At 46.1% G+C, this 25,260-nt stretch overlaps 1 pseudogene across 1 annotated transcript in view; it reads left to right on the top strand.

Annotated features, from left to right (window-relative positions):
• Window positions 1-25,260, top strand: part of LOC148149237 (Ig kappa chain V region Mem5 pseudogene) — a 91,892-nt pseudogene that overhangs the window by 64,842 nt on the left and 1,790 nt on the right. The gene's annotated exons all lie outside the window — the stretch shown is intronic.

Raw genomic sequence — 25,260 nt, 5'->3', positions numbered from 1 at the left:
GAGTTCATCTGCTCTGCCTGTTTCCTTTTCTTCTTTCTATTCCACCATTTTTTCTTTTCTTTTGTGTTTTTCTTTTGTCCTTCTCTCTTTTCTCTCCCAGCCACAGACTCCCAGCTCAGATGCCTGGCATCCGACCCAGTGCAGACCCACTGATGTGACCTATCGGCTTGGTGTGGCAGTGTCCTGGCCTGGCAGGGCGACTTCCCAGCCTGGTGAGTCAGACTCTTGGTCAGACATGCTGGTCTCTCAGTTCAATGTGGTGACTTCTTGGCCCAGCATGCTAGTCTCTGAGACCAGCGTGATTGACTCTCGGCTGAGTGTGGTGATCTCTCAGTGGCCCAGTTTGGTTGTCTCTAGGCCCACAAGGTGGTCTTTTGCTGCATATGGTGGTCTCTCGGCCCAGCACGGCCTCAGCGTGGACTTCCGCTCTCGAGGTGATGACTCAAAGTAAATGATCCCATGGTAGCTGAGCGCTTCAGAAATATTGTAATGTTTGAACTTGCAGATTTATTTTTTTATTTTCTTCTTGAAACTAAAAAGGTCTTTAACGTGTAACTTTTAACTTTAATCTTTCTTTCTAACTTGCTCTTGAGATTCTGTACCTCGGTTCTTGGACCGAAGATGGCACCTTGTGAGGCGACATGACATACCATTCACTGTAATCCTATACGTTTGTATGTGAGTACACGTGACAATAAACTAAAATAAAAATCAAATCAATATCACAAACACCACCAATTTATGTGGCATCTGAAAACTTTCTAATTATACAATCACATCCAATTTGTTACAAACAGAAAGGGTCCAAGCCCCAATCCCTGTAATGCACCGCTGGTCACAGACTTCCAATCACAATACAACCCTCCACCATCACTCATTGCCTCATATTTGGAAGCCATGTTTGGATCCAATTTGCCAACTTGCCTTTGATCCCATGGGCTCTTACCATCTGGACCAGCCTTCCATGTGGGGCCTTGGTCAATCAAATCAATACTGGCATCCCTACCTCTCCAAGTATTGGTTAATCCTGTACTTCAGGATTTTTTCGAATAATTTCCCTCCCACTGAAATCAGACTAACCGGTCTGGAATTGCCAGGCCTATCCTTGCTGTTCTTCTTGAACAAAGGAACCACATTGACAATCCTCCAGTCTGGCACTTCACCTGTGGCCAGCGAAGTATTAATCAAGGAAAAGGCAATCAAACTTTCAAGACAATGAAATGAAAATACAGTTAAGTTAAACCGAAAGGTGCGATAGAGAAATGAACCCCTTTGCTCTGTTATTTGAGAACTATAAATCAATAACATTCAAACAGAAAGGATTTTATTTTGCTGTGTGTTTTGAAATCTTTTGAATTTGTGTTTTCTGTCAGTATGTTTTATTTTATCTTAATTTGGATTGTGGAAGGAGGTCTTGTTACTAAATCTAAATCATCAGCATTGTGCACTTATGCTCCATAGATGCTGCAGACCAATTGCATTTCTTCAGCAGTTTCTGTTTGTGTTGCAGTCTGAGATCTGTGTTGTCCAATAATACCAGCAGTTGGGATGGGAATAGTTGGCTAGCATCATGATTGTCACTCTAATTAGAAATTGGCACTTTGCCTTTGATGAATCCAACAAATCCTTATGCTGTCTTTCATATCTGTCAGGGGAATGGGAACAAAATGAGGAGGTTAGTGAGCAGTAAGGAGGTAGTAATTAAAGCCTATAAGGAACTAGATAATGAAGTCAGTGTGATTAAGAGGAAGAAGAGGCAGGGGGCAGATGAGGAACGCAAAGGAACAGGTGGTCTGAGGTGCATTTGTTTTAATGCAAGAAGTGTAGTAGGTAAGGCAGAGGAATTTAGGACTTGGATTAGTATCTGGGAGGATGATGTTATTGTTATGACTGAGACTTGTTGAGGGAAGGGCAAGATTGGCAACTAAATATCCCAGGATATAGATGCTTCAGGTGGGATAGAGAGGGAGGTAAAAGGGGTGGAGGAGATACATTACTGGTCAGAGAGTTACATTACTGGTCACAGCTGTACTGAAGGAGGGCACTATGGAGGACTCAAGCAGTGAGACAATATGGGCAGAGCTCAGAAATAGGAAGGATGTGATAACAATGTTGGGGCTCCCAACAGCGAGCGTGGGATAGCGGTACAAATATGTAACAGATTAAGGAAAGATATAGGTGCAACAGGATGGTGGTGATGGGAGAATTTACCTTTCTCAACATTGAGTGGGATTCACTGGGAGTTAGTCTGTTTAGATGGAGCAAAATTTGTAGGGAGCATCCAGGAGAGTTTTACAGAGCCGTATGTAAATAGTCCAACTCAGGAAGGGGCCATACTGGACCTGGTGTTGGGGAATGAGCCTGGCCAGGTGGTTAAAGTTTCAGTAGGCGATTACCTTGGGAACAGTGATCACAATTCAGTAAGTTTTAGAATGCTCATGGACAAAGACAAGAGTGGTCCTAAAGGAAGAGGGCTAAGCTGGGGGAAGGCCAACTATAGCAAAATTCAGCAAGCGATGGGCAATGTAGGTTGGGAGCCGCAGTCTGAGGTAAATCCACATTTGATATGTGGGAGGCTTTTAAAAAGAGGTTGATGAGAGTGCAGGACAGACATGTTCCTGTGAAAATGAGGGATTGAAATGGCAAGATTAGGGAACCCTGGATAACATGTGAAATTGTGAGACTGGCTAAGTGGAAAAAGGATGCACACATAAGGTCTTGGTGGCTGAAAACAGATGAATCTTTGGAAAACTATCTGGAAAGTAGGACCAATCTGAAATGGAAAATCCAAAGGGCTAAACGGGGTCATGAAATATCATTACCAAACAGGGTTAAAGAAAATCCCAAAGGCTTTTATTTGTATATAAGGAGTAAGGTGGTGATGAGAGAAAGGGTTGGCCCACTCAAGGACAAAGGAGGAAAGTTATGCGTGGAGTCAGAGAAAATGGGTGAGATTCTTAATGAGTGCTTTACATCGGTATTCACCAAGGAGAGGGAAATGATGAATGTTGTGGTTAGGGATTGATGTTTGATTACTCTCGGTCAAGTCAGCACAGGGAGGGAGGAATTTTGGGGTATTCAAAAAGGCTTTAAGGTGGACAAGTCCTCAGGCCCAGATGGGAGCTATCCCAGTTTACTGAGGGAAATGAGAGAGGAAATAGCTGGGGCCTTGTCGCAAACGTGAACACGGGTGAGGTCCCAGAGAACTGGAGAATTCCTTATATTGTCCCCTTGTTTAAGAAGGGTAGCCAGGATAATCCAGGTAATTATAGACCAGTGAGCCTGATGTCAGTGGTAGGGAAGCTGCTGGAGAAGATACTGAGGGATAGGATAAATGTACATTTGGATGAAAATAGACTTATCAGTGATAGGCAGTATGATTTTGTGCAGGTAATGTCATGTCTCAGCAACTCAATAAAATTCTTTGAAGAAATGACAAAACTGATTGATGAGGGAAGGGCTGTAGATGTCATATACATGGACTTCAGTAAGGTGTTTGATCAGGTTCCCCATGGTAGCCTGATGAAAAAATTGAAGTCACATGGGGTCCAGGGTGTTCTAGCTACATGGATAGAGAACAGGCTGGGCAACAGGAGACAGAGAGTAATAGTGGAAGGGAGTTGCTCAAAATGGAGAACTGTGACCAGCGGTGTTCCACAGGGATCTGTGCTGGGACCACTCTTATTTGTAACATGCACAAATGATCTGGAGGAAAGCATAGGTTGACTGATTATTAAGTTTGCAGATGATACTAAGATTGGTGAAATAGCAGGTAGTGGAGGGGTTTGTCAGAGAATACAGCAGAACATAGATAGATTGGAGAATTGGGCAGAGAAACAGACAGATGGAGTTCAATCTGATCAAATGTGAGGTGATGAATTTTGGAAAATGCAATTCCAGAGTGAACTATATGGTAAATGGAAAGCCCTGGGGAAAATTGATGTACAGAGAGGTCTGGGTGTTCAGGTCCATTGTTCCCTGAAAGTGGCAATGCAAGTCAATAGAGTGGTTAAAAAGGTAGATGGCATGCTTTCCTTCATCGGACAGGGCACTGAGTACAAGGGTTGGCAGGTCATGTTAAAATTGTATCGGACTTTGGTTCAGCCACATTTGGAAAACTGTGTAGAATCCTGGTCACCACATTATCAGAAGATTGTGGATACTTGGGAGAGTATGCAAAGGAGGTTCATCAGAATTGAGGTATGGAGGGCATTAGTTATAAAGAGAGGTTTAGTAGATTAGGATTATTTTCATTTGAAAGATGAAGGTTGAGTGGGGTCCAGATTGAGGTCGACAAAACTGTGAGAGGTGTAGACAGGGTGGATAGCAAGAAACTTTTCCCCGGGATGCGGGACTCAATGACCAGGGGTCATGAGTTCAAGGTGAGAGGGGAAACATTTAAGGGAGATATGCATGGAAAGTTGATTATGCAGAGGGTGGTGGGTGCCTGGAATATGTTGCCAGTGGAGATGATATAGATAGACATGACAACCTCATTTAAGATGTACCAGGGCAGATACATGAATGCTCAGGGAGCAAAGGGATACAGATCCTTGGGAAATAGGTTTAGATAGAAGATCTGGATTGGCACAGGCTTGGAGGGCCAAAGGGCTGTGGCTATGCTGTAATTTTCTTTGTTCTTTGTTCTTTGTTCTTTGAACTGAGGAAGCTCAGATGAACAGAGCGATCTTTGTGTACTTGTCAGCTAATTCCTGAATGTTTTTCCTGAAGAAGGGCTAATGCCCGAAACGTCGATTCTCCTGTTCCCTCGATGCTGCCTGACCTGCTGCGCTTTTCCAGCAACACATTTCCATCTCTGATCTCCAGCATCTGCAGACCTCACTTTCTCCTAATTCCTGAATGTGGCAAGACAGGTTAACAGAGCGGTTATGAAGGCATATGGGACACTTGCCTTTGTCATTTCAGGTATTGGTTATAAAAGCAGGAGGATATTTTGCAGTTAAGCAGAACATTGGTTAGGCCACAGCTGGAGTACTGTGTGCTGTTCAGGTCACCACATTGTAGGAAGGATGTGATTGCACTGGATGTGGTACAGAGGGGAATCACCAGGATGTTGTGTGCGATGGAACCTTTCAGTGATGAAGAGAAATTGGATCAGCTCGGGTTGTTTTCTTCAGAGCAGAGAAGGTGGAGGGGGGACCTAATAGAGGTGTATAAGGTTATGAGGGGAATGGACAGGGTGGAGAGAAAGCAGCTGTCCTCCTTCTTGGGAGGGTCAATAACAAGTTGGCTCACATTCAGTGTGAAAGATAGGAGGTTTCAAGATGTTTTTCATCCAGAGGGCGGTGTGGGTCTGGAATGCAGAGCCTGGGAGTATAGTTGAATTGGGAAGCCTCACAAAATTTAAAAAGTTCTTGGATGAGCAGTTGAAATGTCATAACATTCAAACTATGGGCCTCATGTTGGAAAGTTGGACTGGTGTAGGTTTAGTGTAGTTTGGCTGGTACACAGTTAATGGGCTGAAGGGCCTCTTCTATACTGTACGATTTTATGATTGTATTGTGTGCAGTTTTGGTTGCCTTATCTGAGGAAGGATGTTTTGGCTGTGGGGGGACGGCAGCAAAGGTTTACCAGACTGATTCCGGGGATGACAGCACTTAGATCTGAGGAGAAACTGGATTGGTTAGGATTATATTCACTGGAGGTTAGAAGATTGAGAGGAATCACTTTGAAACCTGTAAAGTACTAACAGGACAAGACCGGAAAAACACAGGAAGGATGTTCCTGATCACTGGGGAATTCAGAACCAGGAATTACAGTTTACAGAAAAGGGAAAGGCCATTTCAGACTGAGATGAGGAGACATTTCTTTAGCCAGAGCCTGGGGAGCTAGTGGAATATTCTGTCACAGAAAGCAGTTGAGACCAAAACATTAAATAGTTTCATGAAGGAGATAGGTATTGTTCTTAGGACTAAAGGGACTAAAGGTTATGAGGAGAAAGTGGGAACAGGGGATTAAGTTGGATGATCAGCCATGGTCATATTGAATAGCAGAGCCCATTCGAAGGGCTGAATGGCCTCCTCCTGCTCCTAGTTCCTTTGTTTCTATGTTTGAGAGACTGTTCATAAACATGGAAACATATGGAATTATAGAGTCATAGAGTCATCGAGTCCTACAGCACAGAGACAGGCCCTTTGGCCCAAACTGGACCGTGCTGACCAAAATGCCCATCCACACTAAACCTGTTTCCCTTCACTTGGCCCATATCCTTCAAACGTTTACCTATGTATTTGTCCAAATGCCTTTTAAATGTTGTTAATGCACCCGCCTCAATCACTTCGACTAGCAGCTCACTCCATATGTGTACCACCCTCTGTGTAAAAATGTAGCCACTCAGGTTCCCTTTTTCTCTTTCCCCTCTGACCTTAAACTGATGCCCTATCGCTCTTAATTCCCCAACCCTGGGAAAAAGACTGGGTGCATTCACCCTATCCATGTCTCTCATGGTCTTATACACTTCTAAAGGATTCCCCTTCAGTCTCCTCCACTCTTAGAAAAATGTCCAAGCTTGTCCAACCTTTCCCAAAAACTCAGATTTCTCAACTCCTGTACCCAGTGCCCCGACTGATAATGGCCAGAGCGCCAAAAGCCTTCTTCACTGCCCTGTTTAATTGTAACTCAACTTTCAGAAAACCGTGTACCTGAACTGCAAGATCCCACTGTTCCACTACACTCCTTAAGCCCTACACAATGAAACCCCGACCTTGATTTAATTTTCTAAAATTCAAGACCTCACACTAATCTACATAAATTTAATTTTCATTTCTCTTCCCACTTCCCCCGCTGATCAAGGTCCTGCCGCAATATCTGATAATTTCTATGATACCACCTTTTGTAATGTCTTCTGCAAACTTACTAATCATGCCTTACAGATTTTCATCCAAATCATTGATACACATAACCAACAGTAATGGGCCCAGCACCTAGCCCTCCGGCACTCCACTAGACTCAGGCGTCCAGTCTGACAAGCATCTTTCCACCATTAACCTCTGCTTTCTCCCATCAAACAAATTAGTGAAAAGTATTTGTCTTATGTCAGGAATTAGTTTGGAGGTAGGAGTCAGAGAGGACGGAAAATGTGTGTGTCCTCTAATGAGCAAGATGTGAATAGTGGTGTCCCCAGGGATCTGTGCTCAGCTATGCACGATGTTTCTCAATGATGTGCAAAGGATTAGAGAGCCATATATCCAAGATTGCTAACGACACTGAGTGAGGCAGCTTGGAGGAGGTCACAGAGACAGGGAAGGTGGAGGACAGGGAGAGAGTTGAGAACAAGGATAAGAATTTGAAAATTGAAGTGTTTCTGGGCCAGGAGCCAATGTAAACATGGGGTGCAGGGGGTTGGTGGAATGGGACTTGGTGCAAGTTGGGATATGGGCAGCAGAATTTGGAATGAGCTCAAGATTATGGAGGGCTGTGACTGTGATGAGTGCAAGTACAGCATTGGAATGGTCATGTTTGGAGTCCCAGACATGGCTGAGATTTTCGATATGGAGTTCAGATCATTTACATAGATGTGGCCAAGGATGTAACGAGTCTGTTTGAGCAGCAGACAGTGCTCAGAGAGAGGGCTGGAGTTTATACCAGAATCTGAGGAGGATGGTTTTGATCTTCCCAACGTGTTTCACAGTGAGCCTGGCTCCTCAGCCCTGACTGCTCTGAGCTGCTGCGATTGTCACTGATTGGACACTTATTATTAGAGATTCTGACCACAGCAGAAAGCCCCAATGTAAAAAATAACTGCAAAGACTGTCAGATCGCAAGGTTGAAACTTCACCAAGAGAGGAAGTGAAAGAAGGAGCTCGGAGCAGCTGGACATTTGTTACTGAGACGGGAGAAAACTGTGAACTGTCTGCACTCCCTGGAATCTGACAGTACAGGAAGCTGGTTCTGGGATTTGTTTTGCAGAAACAGCTCAGTGATGGAAAAAGTATCAGTCATTCTCTCACAGACACACACGCCTGCACTCGGAGATCAGAAACAGAATCCAGTAGCAGCTCTGTCTCCAAGCTGTGAAACCTGCACAGAATTTTTCCCTCATTCAGTTTTTAACTGGCGGGGTAGACCAAGCAGGGGAGGCAACACAGTGGTGTGTACAGTCGGAAGGGAGTTGCCCTGGGAGACCTCACCATTAACTATGGAACCCATGAAGCCACATGACAGCAGGTCAAACATGGGGAAGGAAACCTCCTGCTGATTACCACAGAGCACCGCCCTCCCCTCCAACCTCAACTAAGCAGTCAGTCCTCCTCCATGTTGAACAACACTTGGAGGGAGCACTGAGGGTGGGAAGGATGCAGGATATACCCTGAGTAAGGGACTTCAAAGTCCACCATCAAGAGCTGCTCAGAAGCATCACTACTGAGCAAGCTGGTCAAGTTCCACCTGATTCAGCTGCTCGACTGGACATGGGGCAGGTGGTGAGGGAACCAACAAGAGGGAAAAACATACTCACTATCACCCTCGCCAATCTGCCTGCTGCTGGTGTATCTGTCCATGACAGTATCAGTAAGAGTGACCACCGCACAGTCCGTGTGGAGACAAAATCTCATCTTCACATTGAGAATACCTTACATTTTGTTCGGTAAGAGATACAGGATGTCAGGAAGAACTTTGTTTTTAGCAGCAATTGGTAATGACTTGGAAATTAGTGCCAATTCAGGTGAGGCAGGTGAAGACACTCAGTGATTGCAATGGCAGGTTGGATGGGCTCTTGATGGAAATAAGCCTGCAAAGCTCTGGGGGTCGAGTCGGGAAGGGGGGGTGGGACTGACTGGATTGCTCCATGAAATGACAGCATTTACCTGACAGGCTGAATGTTCTTCCCCTGTGCTGGAAATAGGTCTCACTCAATGAAGGGTTCACAATTGGAGAGTTTGGATGCAGTAAATACAGGACAAATTGTTTCTCCAGGCAGGAGGGTCAGTAACCAAAGGGCACACATTTCAGAAAGGGTCTGAAGAGCAAGAGAGAAGATAGGAACATTTTTATCCAGTGAGTTCATGATGACTGTCTGCAAGGTGAGTGGAAGTGGATTCAACAGCAACTTTCAAAAGGGCATTTGGAGAAATAGCTGAAAAGGAAACAATTGCAGGGTTATACAGGAAGGGCTGGGTAAATGGGACTCATTGGACTAATGTGACTGTCACAATCGGCTCAGTGACTTCTGCCTGTGTTGTATAAGAGCTTACACACACTTAGTCTCACCTTTACACAAAGACTGGGAGAAACAGACAACCCAGTTTACAGAAGGGTGTTTTCTCAAGCAAAATACTCTTGAACCAACTCAGGGAACAGGCCAGACTAGATGTACCAGAATAAGTCAGCAAATCAATGGCAAAGCAACAGTGAACCAAAAGTGATGGAAGTGAACAGGAAATTCAATAGCACAGCCATCGAGAGGGGGAGGGATGAAGGGCAGAGAGCACGCAGTAGGGGTTTGAAGGCTCTGCTGTCAATGGTGGGATGGAGGAAGCAGCAATGGGCAGGAGACCAGAGACAGAAGATGGAAGGGGGAGGGAGGGAATGTGAGTCTGCAGCAGGACACAGAGTGAGGGAGGAGGGAGGCTATGGAGGCAATTGGCTGGCAGTGAGGTCGGGGGTCATTCTGGAACAACACATGGTAAGACAGGGAAGAGACCACTCCATATCAGACAAGCTGGCATTTATGGAATGTGGATCCAGGAAGATGGGAGAGGACATTGGAATCATAGATTTAGGAGGTGGGACAAGCAGGAATTAGGGTTTCTGTGCAGAGACAGACAATATGATTGAGATTGAAATAAGAGACATATGTGGTGGACACAATGTCAGTTTTGCAGCTCAGATACTGGACAATCCAGTGGGAAGGAGGCCCATGTTGACTGGTCCTATGGGAAGGTGGCCCATGTATACATCATCATAGAGTCATAGAGGTTTACAACATGGTATCAGGCCCTTCAGCTCTACTCATCCATGCTGACCAAGTTTCCAAAACTGAACTAGTCCCATTTGCCTGTGTTTGGCCCAATCCTCTCTAAATCCTTCCTATCCATGTTCCTGTAAAAACGTCCTTGAAATGTAGTAATTGTACTCGCCTCTACTACTTCCTCTGGCAGCTCATTACACATACACACCAACCTCTGTGTGAAAAGGTTGTCTCTCAGGCCCCATCAAATTCTTTCCTCTCTCGACTTAAACCTATTCCTTCTAGTACTGGACTCCCCTGCACTGGGGAAAAGACTTTAGCTATTCACCTTATCTATGACCCTCATGATTATATAAACCTCTATAAGGTCACCCCTCAATCTCCTGCATTCCCTGGAAAACATTTCAGCCTATCCATCCTTGCCTTATGATTCAAACCTTCCAATTAATCTTTCTTTTACCCAAACCAGTGTAATAACTTCCTACCTAAAGCAGGGTGAGCAGAAATGTACACAGTGTCCAAATATGGCCTTCCCAATGCCTTGCACAGCTGTAACATGATGTCCCAGCTCCTGTACTCACTGCTTTGACCAGTGAAGGTGAGCACGTCAAATACCCTCTTCACCACCCTGTCTATCTGTGACACCACTTTCAAGGAACTATGTACCTGTACCCCTCGGTCTCTCTGTTCAACAACACTCCCCATGGCTCTACCATTAATTGTGTAATTCCTGCCCTGGTTGGTCTTCCCAAAATGCAACTCCTTCCATTTATCAAAATTAAACTCCATCTGGATTTGTTGACCCACTGGCCCAGTTGATCAAGATGACATCACACTCTTGGATAACCTTCTCCCCTGTCCCTGGCCAACAATTTTAATGTCAGCCACAAACTTCCTGACCGTTCCTGCTATTTTCTCATCCAAATTGTTCATATAAATGATGAACAAGAGTGGATCCAGGATCGATTCTTGTGGCAGACAGCTGGTCACTGGCCTCCAGTCTGAATAACAACCCTCTCTCACCAGCCTCTGCCTCCTACCATTAGGCCAATTTTCTATCCAATTGGCGAGCTCTCCCTGGATCCTATGTGATATAATCTTACTAAACAGTCTACCATGAGGAACATTGTCTAAGGCCTTGCTAAAGTCCATGTGGACAGAGTGTACTGCTCCACCTTTATCTATCTCCGCGATTACTTCTTCAAAAACTCAGTCATCTACTCGTCTCCAACCGAAACTCCAGTGAATAGGAGGCCCATGTTTACTGGTCTGTGTTGGAGGTTCCAGCAGGAAGGAGGCCCATGTTTACTTGTCTCTGTTGGAGGTTCCAGCAGGAAGGAGGCCCATGTTTACTGGTCGCTATTGGGTATGGGGGTCAGTTCCTTTCTGTTGTAACTGTGTGATAGTCCGACCCTCATCCCAGTGAAACCCCTGACTCAGAGCCTCATCATGGAAGTGGAAGGAAAGGGAAAAGGATTGGAACATGTTGTGAATGTACAGGATGGGTCAGTGGGTCAGAATCTGTCCTGTCCCTCCAGCTCACACTGATGGCCTGAGGATCTCCTCTCTCTGCTGGGCCTTCATGGAATGAGCTTTGTGTCCAAACCTGTCCCCAGTGAGAAGAGGCCAACAGCACAGAATTGTCTTTCTTTTGACAAGAATTTGTTTGTCTTCCTGAGCAAGGCCAAACCCTGGTCAATTTGGGAAATGGGGAGTTACTCCAGGTAAATACATCCTTTTGGGGTGAAGGGTTAATGTCCATTAGTGGTGCAGAGCAGAGGGAGATTTATCCTGCATTCAACTGTCACCACCCAGGACACTGTCAGAAAGAGAGAAAAGCGAGACAGAGAGAGAGAGAGTTTCTCTGTGTGTGTGTGTGTGTGATATGAGTGTGGTGAGAGACAGAATGCCAGAAAGGGAGGGAGAGAGACTATAGATTGGGATGCAGAGAGTGTGGAAGAGAAATAGAGGGAGGAATAGAGAGGGGCAGATAACATTTGGTTGCTTTCAATTATAGCGAGAGATGGAGCGAGTGACGGAGACAGAAAAAGATGCAGAAATAGAGATTATGAGACGGAGTGAGGAACTGTGAATGAGTTGGAGGGAGTGGCTTTGAGACAGAGAAAGAGAATATGAAAGAGATTAACAGTGGGGGAAGAGAGAGATAGAGGTAGAGAGAAAGAAGTGTAAGTGTGAGTCAGAAAGGGAGATAGAGAGAGAGAGAGAGAGAAAGAGAGAGAGAGAGAGAAGAGGACAGGTCCTGGTCACCACATTCTGGGAAGGATGTGATTGTACTTGAGAGGGTACGGGGAGATTTCCCAGAATGCTGCTTGAATGTGAGCTTTGAGATAAGATTAGAAAGGTTGGGGTTGTTTTCCTTGGAGCAGTGAAGGCTGAGAGGGGACCTGATAGAGGGGTATAAGGTTATTTGGGGCAGTGATAGTGTGGGTAGGAAGGCACTTTTTTACATGAGTAAAGGACTCAATAACCAGGGACCGAGATTGAAGGTAACACAGACATGGACACACAGAAACTCGGAGCTGGAGCAGGTCATTTCGCCCTTTGACTCTGCTCTGTCATTCAATATGATCATGGCTGACCCTCTCTCTCAAAGCCATATTCCTGCTTTCTCCCCATTCCCTTCATGCTGTTAAAATGCAAAACAATTATCTCTCTCTTTTTCTTGATATATTCAGTGGTAGAGAATTCCACAGGTTGACCATCCTTTGAGTGAAGAAATGTTTCCTCATCTCAGTCCTAAATGGTCGACCCTGTATCCCCCTGAGACTGGGTCCCCTTTTTTGAGACTCCCCAGCCAGGGGAAACCTCCTCCCTGCCCAGCCCTGTTAGAATTTTATATGTTTCAATCAGATTCCCTCTCATCCTTCTGAACTTGAGTGAGTCCAGGCCCAGTCAAATTGGAGAGTGAGAGGGGAATTGAGGAGAAATGTTTTCACCCAGAGGGTGGTGAGAGTCTGGAACTCACTGCCTGAAAAGCTGGTTGAGTCACAAACTCTCATGACATTGGAGCAGTGTTTAGATATTCCCTTGTGTTGCTGTAACCTCCAGGGTAATGGGCCAAGAGCTGGAGGATGGGATTAGTGTCATCACTTCGCTGTTTAACAGCACAGATACAATGGGCCAAATGGCCTCATTCAGTGCTGTTCACATCAATGATTCTTTGAGACAGAGAGAAAGAGAGCGAGAGAGAGAAGAGGAAGTGTGAGGGGCTGACGTGGCTCTCTCTGCCTGATGCCATTTACATACTGAGGAACACCCAGTCTCACAGGCTGCAGCTTTATAAAGCAGAGCCCAGTGAAGGGAGAGTTTATCAGGAACCAGGCACAGGGACAGGAGCACACACCATGATTTCACACATCCAGCTGATCTGGCCCCTGGCATTCTGTGTCGCAGGTACAAGTCTCTCTCCTTCCACCTTGAATCTTTAGCTGCTCTCCATTTCTCTTCAATTCCACTGACTTGTGATTGAAGGGAAAATGCTGAAACCAGAGGAATGTTCAGTGTCTCCAACAATCTCTCATTTGACAGGCTCTTTCTGTGACAGTTCTGACTTCACTGTGTTTCTCTCTGACCCCTCAGGTATCAGTGGGGACATCACCATGACCCAGTCTCCCCCGGTGCTGTCAGTGGGACTGGGCCACACTGCAACCATCACCTGTACGGCCAGTCAATCTGTTAGCAACTATGTTAACTGGTACCAGCAGCGAGAAGGTCAGAAACCCTCTCTCCTGATCTATCAAGCAACAAATCGATTCACAGGAGTCTCCAATCGATTCACGGGCAGTGGATCAGGGACCAGTTTCACCCTGAAAATCAGCAACGTTCAGAATGAGGATGTCGCTGACTATTACTGTCAACAAGATTACAGCTCCCCCTACACAGTGTTACAGAACCGTACAAAAACCTCAATAGGCACAGTCCCACTGCCTGTACTGACACATCCAATTATATATAAATGTAAATGAACAAACTAACCCATGCTGGATTGTCACTGTCCACTACACACTCCAGTCTCTGTGGTGTCCACCATTTACTGAAGGCCTCAAGTTTCCCTCTTACACTCCATCGCCACACGTGAAGAACAGCTGCAAAACTTAACATTGAAAAATACATTTGACAAACCGCCCGAGCCCAGCTGGACACAACCCAGAGAGACAGAGACAGAAACACACATGAATGAGGGAGAGAGAAAGAGAGTGAGAGGGAGAGTGTGAGAGTGAGTGAGAAAGGGAAGCAAAGAGCAGAGATTTTTGTACAGCCTCTGCACTGGGAGCTCTCACTGTGGCTTACGTTCGGGAAAGGAACCAAGCTCCGACTGAGTAAGTAAACCTCACTCCTCCGTTATGAATCCTGTCAATACTGAAACACACTTTCTAAAACACAAATGCTGAATTAGTGAGAAGCTGCAGTGAATGAAATAGTTGATTAAGGAGCACTGTGTCTAACAGGGTGTCCAAGTGTATTTCTTTAGTTCCATTGTCCATTTAAGCAGCAAGATATAAGTCAGTCAGTTTTACTCACCGTGTGGAGGAGCTCTGTCCATTTGCAGCCTGTGGTCCCATTCCTGCAGCATGGAGTGAAATCAGTGAGTAGCCTCCTGCCAGTCTCAGTGTGACGGACACGGGCAGAGTTTGATGTGAGCTCTGGCTCCCTGTCCCAGTCTCTGATCTCACTGACCTCAGCAGCAGCAGCAGCAGCAGCAGCAGCAGCACAGTGAGACACCGAGCTCCCACCTCCCCCAGCTTTAACTCTGCTCAATCACACAATCACAGAGTTGTTACAGTGCACACGGAGGCCGTTCCGCCCATCCTGTCTGGACCGGCTCTCCGAATGAGCAATTCACTGAGTGTCATTCTTCTGCCTTCTCCCTGTCACCCTGCACATTGTTCCTTTTCGAATAACAGTCTCATTCCCTTCAGAATGTTTCAATTGAAGCTGCCTCCACCACACTCTCAGGCAGTGCATTCCACACCTTAACCACTCGCTGGCTGAACATGCTTTTCCTCATTTCACTTTTGTTACTTATCCAATTACTTTCAATCTTAATCCTTTCACAAGTGCAATCATTTTCTCCCTATTTACACTGTCCAGGCCCCTCCTGATTTTGAATTTCTGGAACATTTCTCCTCGCCGCCTTCTCCAAAGACTTAGAGGTGCCAGTGTTGGACTGGGGTGGACAAAGTTAAAAATCACACAACACAGGTTATAGTCCAACTGGGGGTTTATTTGGAAGCACTGGCTTTCGGAGCGCCCCTCCTCCATCAGGTGGTTGTCAGCGGTGCTCCAAAAGCTAGTGCTTCCACATTAACCTGTTGGACTATAACCTGGTGTTGTGTGATCTGTAACGTTCTCCAAAGAAGACAGTCCCAAATTTTCCAATCTATCTTCATAACTGATGTTCCTCATCCCTGGAATGATCTTTGGGCATATGTTTGCCATCGCTACAAAACATTCACCTCCTTCCTGCATTATTCACATTATTTATGTCCCACATGATTTTATAAACCTCTATAAGGTCACTCCTCAGCCTCCGGCACTTCAAGGTAAAAGGTCTCAGCTTTTCCAGCCTCTCATGGTCATGGAGTCATACAGTGTGGAAACAGATCTTTCTGTCTAACTTATCCATGCGAACCAGATATCCAAAACTGACCTCATCCCATTTGCCAGCATTTTGCCCACATCCCTCTAAACCCTTCCTATCCAAGTACCCATCCAAACATCTTTTAAATGCTATAATTGTATCCGTCTCCAGCACTTTCTCCGGCAGCTCAATCCATACACGCACCACCCCCTGTGTGACAAGTTACCCCTCAGGTCCCTTTTGGATCTTTTGCCTCTCACCATAAACCTGTGCCCTCTAGTTTTGGACTCTCCTTCCCAAGGAAAAGACCTGGGATATACATACTGTCCATGTCCATCATGATTTTATAAACATCTATAAGGCCACCCCTCAGCCTCCGATCCTGCAGAAAAAATAACCCGTCTATTGAGCCTCTTCTGACAGCTCAAACCCTCCAGTTCCAGGCGACATCCATGTAAATCTTTTCTGCAGCATTTTAAGTTTAACAGCATCCTTCCTATCACAGGATGATCAGAATTGTTCATGTTATTCCCAAAGTAGGCTCACCAATTTCCTGTACAGCTGCAAATGATGTCCCAACTCTGATACTTAGTGCAGTGACCAATAAAGGCAAGTGTTCCCAACACCTTCTTCATCACCCTGTCTCCCTGTGACTCCACTGTCAAGGAATAATGCACCTGCCACAGCCCCTGCACTTGCCCCTGCACTTGCCCCTGCCCCTGCCCCTGCCCTGCCCTTGTCCCTGCCCTTGTCCCTGCCCTTGTCCCTGCCCTTGTCCTTGCCCCTGTCCCTGCCCCTGTCCCTGCCCCTGCCCCTGCCCCTGCCCCTGCACTTGTCCCTGCCCCTGCACCCCGAGGTCTCTTTGTTCAGCAACACTACCATTAGCTGTATAACTCCTGCCCTGGTTTGACTTTCCAAAATGCAACACCTCACATTTATCTAAATTGAACTCCATTTGCCACACGTTTAGATCAAAGTGGTGCTGGAAAAGCACAGCATGTCAGGCAACATCCGAGGAGCAGGAAAATCGAAGTTTCGGGCAAAAGCTCTTCATCAGGATTCCTCTAGTCGAACCCCCAGATTCTGCGCAGCCCTCTTGACCTGCAATCTTCTTCCCGACCTCTCCACCCCCACTCTCTCTCCGGTCTATCACCCTCACCCTCACCTCCTTCCACCAATATATTCCCAGTGCCCCACCCCAAATTCCCCCCCCCCCCCCCCCCCTTCCCACCTTTTATCTCAGCCCGCTTGGCACACCAGCCTCATTCCTGAAGAAGGGCTTATGCCCGAAACGTCGATTCTCCTGCTCCTCGGATACTGCCTGGCCTGCTGCGCTTTTCCAGCACCACACTTTTCAACAGAGAATGTTGGTAAAGGGTTGCGTTTCAGACTGGAGATGAGTTATCAGCTGTGTGCCACAAGGATTGGTGCTGGGTCCATGGCTTTTCATCATTTAAATAAATGATTTGGATGTGAATATAGGAATTATGGCGAGTTTGTAAATGGTGGGACAGTGGATAGTGAAGAAGCTTATCTGAGAGTACAGTGGGACCTTGATCATTTGGGGAAATGGGCAGAGGTGTCGCAAATTGACAAAAGTGAGGACTGCAGATGCTGGAAACCAGCGTTCTGGAGAGACCACTCCCTCCACGACTCCCTCGTCAGGTCCACACCCCGCACCAACCCAACCTCCACTCCCAGCACCTTCCCCTGCAACCGCAAGAAGTACAAAACTTGCGCCCACACCTCCCCCCTCACCTCCCTCCAAGGCCCCAATGGATCCTTCCATATCTGTCGCAAATTCACCTGCACCTCCACACACATCATTTACTGTATCCGCTGCACTCGATGTGATCTCCTCTACATTGGGGAGACAGGCCGCCTACTTGCAGAACATTTCAGGGAACACCTCTGGGACTCCCGCACCAACCAACCCAACCGCCCTGTAGCTGAACACTTTAACTCCCCCTCCCACTCCGTCAAGGACATGCAGGTCCTTGGCCTCCTCCACCGCCAGACCCTGGCAACATGATGCCTGGAGGAAGAGCACCTCATCTTCTGCCTTGGAACTCTCCAACCACAAGGGATGAATGTAGATTTCTCCAGCTTTCTCGTTGCCCTTCACCCCACCTTATCTCAGTCCCAACCCTCGGATTCAGCACCGCCCTCTTGACCTGCATTCTTCTTCCTGACCTCTCCGCCCCCACCCCCTCTCTGGCCTATCACCCTCACCCTCACCTCCTTTCACCTATCGTATTCCCAGCGCCCCTCCCCCAAATTCCCCCCCCCCCCACCTTTTATCTCAGCCCGCTTGGCACACCAGCTTCATTCCTGAAGAAGGGCTTATGCCCAAAACGTCGATTCTCCTGCTCCTCGGATGCTGCCTGGCCTGTTGCGCTTTTCCAGCACTACACATTTCAACTCTGGTCTCCAGCATCTGCAGTCCTCACTTTCTCCAACATTCTCTGTCTCCTATCTTCAAGCCAATGTTTTACCCAAATGGCTAGCCCCCCTGGATCCCATGTGGTCTAACCTTACTAACCAGTCTGTCATGTGGAACCTTGTCAAACACTTTGCTGAGGTCCATATAGACAGTGTCTACCGTTCTGCCTACATCAATCTTCTCTTCAAACAACCTCAATCACGTTAGTGAGACACGATTACCATGCACAAAACTGCATTGATTGTCCAAATGCATGTAAATCCTGTCCCTCAGAATTCACTCCAATAACTTACCCAGCAATGACATCAGGCTCACTAGTTTATAGTTCCCTGGCTTTTCCTTCCAGCCTTTCTTAAATAATGGCTAACATTAGCCAACCTCTCTGGTTCTCCAGCACCTCACTCATGGATGTCGATCAGAAACATACCTCAGCAAGGGGTCCAGCAATCTCTTTCCTAGCTTTCCACAATGTCCTGGGATACATCTGATCAGGTCCTGGAGATTTATCTACTGTCTTGCACTTTAATAAATCCTCTTCCATAATGTGGACTTGTGTCGAGACATTGCTATTTACTTCCCAAGTTCCCAAACTCACAAGTCTTTATCCATGATAAATACTGACCCGGAATATTCATTTAGGATCTGAACCATTTCCTGTGGATCCACCCAGAGGTATATTGTTCATCTTCATGGGGTCCTAATCTCTCTCTAGTTACTGTTCTGCCCTTTTCTTATTTACCATAATTCTACCAGGTTTGCCCTCGAGTGAGTTTAGGAATTGTTTGCCCTCCCTCAAATATACTTGACTATCCGTGGTCCACATCCTCTACTATTCTCTTCAGGGCTTTCCTGACAACCTTTGACCCTACTTTAGTCAGATCCAATACATCCATATGCCATGGAAGTTGGCATTTTCCCCAGTGTGTATGTTTGACCCTGAAAATGCCATTGTTCTTTTCCACTGTCGCCCTAAACCTTGTGATACAATGATCACTCTTCCCTAAATGTCCTCTGACTGACACTTGATCCACTTGGGCCTCCTCACTCCCAAGATCCAGATCTAGCAGAGCCTCCTTTCTCATTGGACTGGAAACATGTGGCTGGAGAAAGTTCACCTGAACACACTCTCACAACTCTGGCCCCTCTCTGCCCGTTACACTGCTACTACCCCAGTCTATATTCAGAAATTAAAGACACCCCTTCCACCCTAATTATAATGACTCTATTATATTTGCAGGTTTCTATAAATTCCTTGCAAATGTATTCCTCCACATCCTTGCCACTGGGTGGTGACTTATTGACTGCACTGAGGATTCTGTGGTCCTTGATGTCCCTCTCTGATATTCCCTCCTGGCTCCCACAGCCCTGCCAAGTTAGTTTAAACCTCTCCAACAGCACTAGTAAATCACCCCAAAGGAACTCAGTCCCAGCTCTGTTCAGGAGCATTGCTGTCTGGTCTGTCCAGGTCCCATCTCCCCAAGACCCAGTCCCAATGTCCCAAGAATCCAAAGCCCCCCCCCTCCTGGACCCTCTTTCCAGCTCCACATTCACCTGTGTTATCCTCCTGTTCCTCTTCTCACTTTCATGGGGCACTGCGAGTAATGTGACGATTTCTATTTTTGTGCTCCTGAAGTTAATTCCCTCATGAGCTCCCGAAATTCTGACTGCAAGACTACATCCCTTTTCTCCCTCTGTCACTGGGACTGAATGTGGACCACGACTGCTGCCTGTTGCCCCTCTCCCCTCAGGGTGCTCTGCAGCTGCTCAGTGACATCCTTGACCCTGGCACCAGGGAGACAACACACCATCCTGGATTCCCATCTGCAGCTGCAGAAACACCTATCGATGAACTCACTCTCAAATCTCCTCTCACTATCACTCTTCCAGTCTTCCTTGTGCCCCCCTGTACAGCTGAATCCCCCCTTGGTTCCATGGACTTAGTTCTGGCTGCAATTCCCAGATGAACCACCATTCTTGTCAGGACTCTGACCTGAACCCTGGTCGGAGAGTGGCATTCACTAAGGGGATACCTGTACTAGCTGCCTGGTCCTTTTGGACTGTCTGCTGCTCCCCCATTCCCTCTGTCCCTGCATACTCTGAAGCCGCGGAGTGACCACAGAGTCATAGAGTCTTAGTGATGTACAGCACGGAAACAGACTCTTCGGTCCAACCTGTCCATGCCGATCAGATATCCCAACCCAATCTAGACCCACCTGCCAGCACTCGGCCCATATCCCTCCAAGCCCTTCCTATTCGTATACCCATCCAAAAGCTTCTAAAATGTTGCAATTGTATCAGCCTCCACCACTTCCTCTGGCGGCTCATTCCATACATGTACCACCCTCTGCGTGAAAAGGTTGCCCTGTAGGTCTCTTTTATATCTTTCCCCTCTCACCCTAAACCTATGCCCTCTAGTTTTGGACTCCCCAACCCAAGGGAAAAGAATTTGCCTGTTTACCCTATCCATGCTCCTCATAATTTTGTAAACCTCTATAAGGTCACCCCTCAGCCTCCGATGCTCCGGGGTAAACAGCCCCAGCCTGTTCAGCCTCTCCCTGTAGCTCAAATCCTCTAACCTTGGCAATATCCTTGTAAATATTTTCTGATCCCTTTCAAGTTTCACATCTTTCCAATAGGAAGGAGACCAGCACTGCACGCAATATTCCAAAAGTGGCCTAACCAATGTACTGCATAGCTGCAACATGACATCCCAACCCCTGTACTGAATACTCTGACCAGTAAATGAAAGCATACCAAACGCCTTCTTCACTATCCTATCTACCTGCGACTCCACTTTCAAGGAGCTATGAACCTGCACTCCAAGGATTCTTTGTTCGGCAACACTCCCGAGGACTTTACCATTAAGTGTATAAGTCCTGCTAAGATTTGCTTTCCCAAAATGCAGCACCTCATATTTATCTGAATTAAACTCCATCTGCCACCTCTCAGCCCATTGGCCCATCTGGTCAAGATGCTGTTGTGATCTGAGGTAACCCTCTTTGCTGTCCCCTATACCTCTAATTTTGGTGTCTTCTGCAAACTTACTAACTGTACCTCTTATGCTCGCATCCAAATCATTTATGTAAATGACAAAAAGTAGAGGACCCAGCACCAATCCTTGTGGCACTCCACTGGTCACAGGCCTCCAGACTGAAAAACAACCCTCCACCACCACGCTCTGTCTTCTACCTTTGAGCCAGTTCTGTATCCAAATGGCTAGTTCCCTCTGTATTCCGTGAGATCTAACCTTGCTAATCAGTCTCCCATGGGGAACCTTATCGAACATCTTACTGGAGTCCATACAGATCACATCTATTGCTCTGCCCTCATCAATCCTCTTTGTTACTTCCTCAAAAAACTCAATCAAGTTTTTGAGACATGATTTCCCACACACAAAGCCATGTTTACTATCCCTAATCAGTCCTTGCCTTTCCAAATACATGTACATCCTGTCCCTCAGGATTCCCTCCAACAACTTGCCCACCACCGACGTCAGGCTCACTGGTCTATAGTTCCCCGGCTTGTCCTTACCACCCTTCTTAAACAGTGGCACCTCGTTAGGCAACCTCCAGTCTTCCGGCACCTCACCTGTGACTATCGATGATACAAATCTCTGAGCAAGAGGCCCAGCAATCACTTCTCTACTTCCTACAGAGCTCGAGGGTACACCTGATCAGGTCCTGGGGATTTATCCACTTTTATGTGTTCCAAGACATCCAGCACTTCCTCCTCTGTAATATGGACATTCTGCAAGATGTCATCATTTATTTCCCTACTGTCTATATCTTTCATATCCTTTTCCACAGTAAATACTGATGCAAAATACTCATTTCGTATCTTCCCCATTTTCTGTGGCTCCACACAAAGGCTGCCTGTCTGATCTTTGAAGGGACCTATTCTCTCCCTCGTTACCCTTTTGACCTTAATGTATTTGTAAAATCCCTTTGGATTCTCCTTAATTCTATTTGCCAAAGCTATCCCATGTCCCCTTTTTGCCCTCCTGATTTCTTTCTTAAGTATACTCGTACTTCCTTTATACTCTTATAAGGATTCACTCAATCTATCCTGTCTATACCTTACATAATCTTTCTTAACGTCTAGAAACGTGCTCTCCACAGAGCTCTCAGCCTCACGGACACTCCGCACTGATACCAGCTGCTGCTCAAGCTCCGAAACCCGGAGCTCCAACTGCTGTCACTGACCACACTTCCTACACTCATGGTATTCCAGGAACTGCAAAGTATCCTGAAATTCCCACATAGATGCACATTCTCTCCACTCTTTGGTTACCTCTTGGCAACATTCTGATGACAAACAGCTACAGCAGGGCTCACAGTCCAGTGGGTTCAGTGTTCCAGGGTTTTGGGGAAACTCTCCAGAAGACTTAAAGAAATAGGAGCAGAAATCAGCCATTCAGCCCATTGAATCTGCTCTGCCATTTGATCTTGACAGATATGCTTCTCATCCCCATTCTTCTGCCTGCTCCATGGGAATGTTTGATCCCCTTAACAATCACAAACCTATCTATCTCTGTCTTAAATACACTCTTCCCTCTGTAGCAATGAGTTCCACAGATTCCCCACCCTCTGGCTGAAGAAATTTCTCCTTATCTCAGCTCGAAAGGGTCGGCCCTTCACACTGAGGCTGTGCCTTGGTTACCTCAACTCTCCTGTTTTCGGAAACATCTTCTCTGCATACACTCTTTCTAGGCTGATCAGTATTCTGCAAATTTCAATAGATCCCTCTTCATCCTTCGAAACTCCATCGAGTACAGACCCAGAGTCCTCAACCACACCTCATATGACAAGCCCTTCATCCCCAGGATCATTCTTGTAAACCCCTCCAATGACAGCACATCGTTTCTTAGAATATGGGTCCCAAATCTGTTCATGATATTCCAAAAGTGGTCTGACCAGAGCATTACACAGCCTCAGCACTACATCTCTGCTCTTGTATTCTAGCCCAATTGAAATGAATGCTATCATTTCATTTCCCTTCCCAAGCACAAACTGGACCTGCCTGTTCACCTTCAGAGAAACCTGAATGAGGTTTGTGCTTTAGATTTCCAAAGCATTTCCTCATTTAGAAAACAGCCTTTGCATCTCTTCTTAATATCAAAGTGCATAACCTCACACTGTAACACATTGTATTCTATCTGCCACTTCTTTGCCCACTCTCTGAGCCTATCTCAGACCTTTTACAGCCTTCTCACTTCCTCAACACTACCTGTCCCTCCACCTATCTCATGTCATCTGCATACTTAGCAACAATGTCTTCACTTCCTTCATTCAGATTGTTAACGCATGACATGAATAGTTATGGTGCCAACATTAACACCTGCAGAACTCTATTAGTCACCAGCTGCCATTTTTCCTCACTCTCTGCTTTATATCAACCTACCAATCCTCAGTCCATGCCAGTACCTTGCCCCTAACTCTATGGGCTTGTACCTTATGTCAAAGGCCTTCTGGAAATCCAAATAGATTACTTCTTCAGACTCTCCTTTGTCTGACTGGCTGGGAGCTGTTGCGGCTGTACAGGACATTGGTTAGGCCACTTTTGGAATACTGTGTGTAATTCTGGTTGCCTTGCTGTAGTAAAAATGTTGTGAACCTTAAAATGCTTCAGAAAAGATTTACAAGAATGTTGCCAAGGTTGGAGGTTTTCAGCTACTGGGAGAGGTTGAATAGGATCTAATTTCCCTGGATTGTTGTAGGCTGAGTGGTGACCATTTTGTGGTTTATAGAATCATGAGGGGCATTGAAAGGGTGAGTAGAGAAGGTATTATTTTCAGAGATGGGGAGTCCAGTTCTAGAGGCATAGCTTGAAGGCGACAGGGGAAAGATTTGAAAGGGGCTGAAGGGGCAACCTTTTCACGTGGTGGGTGGTGTGTGTATAGAATGAGCTGCCAGAGGAAGAGGTGGAGGATGGTATGATTACAACATTTAAGAGGATGGGTACATGAATAGGGAGGGTTTAGAGGGATATGCGCAAAATGCTGGAAAATGGGACTAGCTTAATCGGAGGTTTGTTAAAGAGTTATCAAGCTCCATCCCACTTTCTAGCTCTTGCTCCATAAGCCTGCGGTTTCACTGTTTCAAATGAATATCCAAGTGTTTTTTTCACTATGATGAGGGTTTCTGCCTCTCCAATCCTTTCAGACAGTGCGTCCCAGATCCCACCAGCCTCTGGCTGAAAACAATTACTCCACAATTCCCCTCGAACTCTGTGTCCAATTAATTTCAATCTCTCCCCATGTTATCATCCTCTGTGCTGATGGAAATCAGTCCTTCCTACCCACTCTATCCAGGCCCCTCATCATTTTCTACACCTCGATCAAATCTCCTCTCAGCCCCTGTGTTCCAAAGAATACAATCCCAGCCAAACCAATTATTCCTCAAAGCTAAAACTCCACATTTTTGACAAAATCCTCCTCTGTCCCCATCTCTAGTGGGATCACATCCTTCCTGTAATGTGGTGACCAGAGCCGTACACAGTTCTCTCATTGTGCTCTAACTGGGCTTTTATACAGTTCCAGAATAAACAAACTCCTTGCTTTCGCTCTCAACCAAAAATGATAAATGGAGGTGATGGTCTAATGATATAATTACTGAACTCTTAATCCAGAGGTCTAGATAATGTTCTGGGAACCAGGGTTAGAATCCTGCCACAGCTGATGGTGGAATGTGAATTCAATAAAATAATTTGGAATTAAGAGTCTAATGATGACCATCGTTGATTGTCAGGAAAAAGCCATCTGATTCACTAATGACCTTTAGGGAAGGAAACGGTCATCGTTACCATGTGACTCCAGACCCACAGTAATGTGGTTGACTCTAAACTGCCTTCTAGGCGATTATGGATGGGCAATAAATGCTGCCGATCCAGCAATGACCTCATTCCGTCAAGGGAAAAAGAAAAACAGTTTATCCCATGTGTCTTCTTAACCATCTTACTGACCCGCATTCATTAATCACCATGGCCACACCTTCCACCTCCACACACATGTGACTTCCAGGTTCAAATTGACAAGAGACATTCCTTCAATATCTGAGAAACAGATAGAAACATCAAACATAGGAGGCCATTCAGCCCGTCAAGCCTGCTCCACCATTCAATATGATCACGGCCAATCATCCAACATAGTCCCCTGTTCCTGCTTTCTCCCCACATTCTTTGATCCCATTAATCCAAAGAAATATATCTAATTCCTTCTTGAACACATACTGCATCTAATTCCCTCATGCTGGAAAAATGGATGAGAATTATTGGGTTGTTGTTTTTTGA

This window comes from Chiloscyllium plagiosum, unplaced genomic scaffold (genome assembly GCF_037043375.1).
Source record: "Chiloscyllium plagiosum isolate Xiang-an unplaced genomic scaffold, Cpla_swu_hap1 HiC_scaffold_9, whole genome shotgun sequence".
Lineage (NCBI taxonomy): Eukaryota > Metazoa > Chordata > Chondrichthyes > Orectolobiformes > Hemiscylliidae > Chiloscyllium > Chiloscyllium plagiosum.
This window is presented reverse-complemented; position numbering and strand designations above follow the sequence as displayed.